This window comes from Lissotriton helveticus, chromosome 8, assembly GCF_964261635.1.
Source record: "Lissotriton helveticus chromosome 8, aLisHel1.1, whole genome shotgun sequence".
Classification (NCBI taxonomy): domain Eukaryota; kingdom Metazoa; phylum Chordata; class Amphibia; order Caudata; family Salamandridae; genus Lissotriton; species Lissotriton helveticus.
Window position 1 is genome coordinate 1,249,317,997 of NC_136069.1, and position 3,420 is coordinate 1,249,321,416.

Genomic DNA, 3,420 nt, shown 5'->3' on the forward strand with positions numbered 1-3,420 from the left:
CCGACTTAATTAGTGTCATTCTAGAACAGCGCCACAAATACCGAACGTTTCTGAACCCGCATTTTGTTCATGTCTCACCCCCAGAAAGTAAACCATTTTACATAGAAAGACAGAACCCGTTACGAGAAGTGCATCCAGTTAAGTCAGAGGACGGTGAAATGCAACGAGTGTTTGTTTACACTCCGATTACAAAGATGGAACTCCTCGAGATGAAGAAATTAATTCCCTGTCATGACAAAGATCCAGCAGGGTTCCATAGAGAATTAAAAGACATGCTCCGTATGGGAGAATACACTTACCCAGATATCATTAAAATGTTAAAGGTCCTGTTGCCCGCCGGGGTGTATGAAAAGCTCAAAGAGAAAGAATGGGAGGTGGGAGAGAAAAAGATAGATTGGACAGTTCTAGAAGCCGAAGACAAGGCACGAGTACCAGGTACTGGTCTAGGAGAGAAATGTAAAGAATTACCAGAATTATTGATTCAAGTTTTACCCAGATTATTGACAACTAGAAAAGAAGACTGGGATGCAATCTCAGCCTGTAAACAGAAACAAGATGAAGATATTAGTGATTTTTATTCTAGGTTTGAAAAGTGCTTCAGCATCAACAGTGGTCTCAAGACAAGTAGTGAGTCGTACCCTCACCTTTTCGTTACTAAATTAGTCGAGAATTCAAGCCCACAAGTTAAAAATCGAGTTTTGAAAGTCGAAAGCACCTGGCAAGCTAATACTCCGTCCCAGATGCTTCAGATGCTCCAGTATCACCAGAATAGAATCAGGGAAGAGCAAGAACACGAGAGAAAACGTATGAAAGACACGAAAATGAAAGTGCTAGTTGCACAATCTGTTCCTCAAGACAGTCAGAAGAGGGGTCCGAATCAAGCCAGTCATCCTGCAGCTCCCGTTAAAGGGAACTGCAATTATTGTAAACAGCCAGGTCATTTTATAAATGAGTGTGCAGTTCTGAAACACAACATAGCTACTGGTAAGACTAAAGAAAGACCACGTCCGCCTAGACAAGAACAAGTTTCACAGACTCCTCAGCCACAGAATGCACAACTGATAGTTACAGTACCGCAGCCTATTGCTGCAACACAGCACGTTACATCGCAGATGTACCAGTATGCACAGTCTGAATATCCAGAGTACCAGCAGTATTCATGAAACAGCCTAGAGAGGGAGGTAGGCTTGCCTCTCATCGAGATACCTGTAGATCAAGAGGGTCCCTATGTTCACAGTCAAGTATTAGGGAAAGACAGAAAGTTTTTGATTGATACAGGGGCAAGTAGGACCACAATTAGTCACGCCGAAGTTCCAGGGGCTCCGCTCTCAGGCTCAAGAAATGTTTCCCTTGGATTTTCAGGAAAACCTATCATAAATGAGATTTCAAAGCCAGTTACTCTAGAAGTAGGTCCATTGTCCCGCACTACTGATCTGTTACTTACTAAGTCATGTCCAGAAAACCTATTAGGCATTAAAACACTGAAAGAGTTAGGTGCAGTTATATGCTGTTCCCCAGAGGGAATACGATTGTTCCTACGTGACTTCAAGGGTCACTATGTATTACGAGATTTTGATTCAAGACTGTCTAATGTTCCGCAGCATTTATGGGCGCAAGGTCCAACTGATGTAGGTTACATGCAAATCACACCCCATCGTGTGACTCTCAAACCAGGTGTAGTGTTACCACGAATCAGACAGTACAGATTGCCACCCGAGGCTGTAGCAGCCTTATCCAAAATTATTGACGAGCTCATGGCTCAAGGAGTAGTTGTAGAAACTGACTCCAATGTATGTAATTCTCCGATCATTCCAGTCATGAAACGTACTGATCCAAATGCACCCCCAGTATATCGATTAGTGATTGATTTACGAGAACTTAACAAATGTATTATTCCTCAGTACCCAGTTGTCCCAGATATCTCTTCCCTATTGACAGCCATTGATTCCGAAGCCATGTTCTTTACAGTAATCGATCTTAAGAATGCATTTTTTAGTGTTCCCATCCATCCAGACAGCCAGTTTCTTTTCGGATTCTGTTTAAATGGAAGGAGCTATATGTTTACACGAGCTCCTCAAGGTTTCACAGAAAGTCCTAGTATTTACAGTCAAGCACTTAAGAGACAACTTGATAACATTCACATGCCAACTGACACTGCCCTGCTCCAGTATGTCGATGATCTACTGATCACAGCCCGTTCCGAACGTGACTGCGAGCGAGCGTCACTGACGGTGTTGTATTTCCTAGCCGAGATGGGGCACAAGGTGTCCCCTTCGAAGCTTCAATTCTGTGTCCAGCAAGTGGTCTACTTAGGACACTTACTGTCCAAGAGGGGTAGGCAGTTGACACCAGACCGCATCCAGTTGATAGCGAGTCTTCCTCAGCCCAGGACCCAGAAGGAGGTACGTGCTTTTATTGGCCTCACTTCTTACTGCAGACAATGGATTCCTCAGTATGCATTTCTAGCCAAGCCACTGATACAGTTAACGACACAGGAGGCAGCCGTATCGACTGTCCTCCCTTGGACATCTGAACATACACTTAGTTTCAACGAGTTAAAGAAAGCTTTATGCCAAGCTCCAGTTCTAGCCACACCGAACTACAGTAAGCCTTTTACACTTTTCGTCACTGAACGCGAAGGTACAGCATTATCTGTTCTCACACAAGATCAAGCAGGACAATACAAGCCATGTGCTTATTTTTCTAGCACATTAGATCCTGTAGCCCAGGCTTTGCCTGCGTGCCTCAAGTCAGTTGCAGCCACAGCACTAGCTATCAGACAAAGTGATTCCATAGTCTTAGGACACTCCCTGACAGTACAAGTTCCACACTCCGTGGAAGTTCTTTTGAATAGAACACAAACACAGCACTTGACAATTGCACGTTTAACAGGTTATGAATTGACAATGTTCCAGCCACACATAGAAATCAGACGCTGCAACATCCTGAACCCTGCTACATTGTTACCATCAGCTAAATCAAATCCTGACCCACATGACTGTGTGGAAGTAGTCAACATTACGACAAAGCCAAGACAAGACCTGACAGACATTCCGTTACTAGATCCCGACCTGACACTTTATGTGGACGGTTCATGTATGAGAACAAGTACAGGAGAACTAGTCGCCGCGTATGCAGTGACTACTGACACTGAAGTTATTGAGACACACCGTATTGACACTCTGTCCGCTCAAGCAGCAGAGCTAGTTGCTCTGACACAAGCCTGTATACACGCCAAGAACTTGAAAGTTAATGTTTACACAGATTCACGTTATGCATTTGGAGTCGTACACGACTTTGGAGTGCTCTGGCAGGAGAGAGGTTTCATGACTTCTCATGGAACCAAGATTCAGCATGGTCTCCTTATCCAAGCTCTGTTAGATGCCATACACTTACCGACATCTATTGCTATCATGAAGT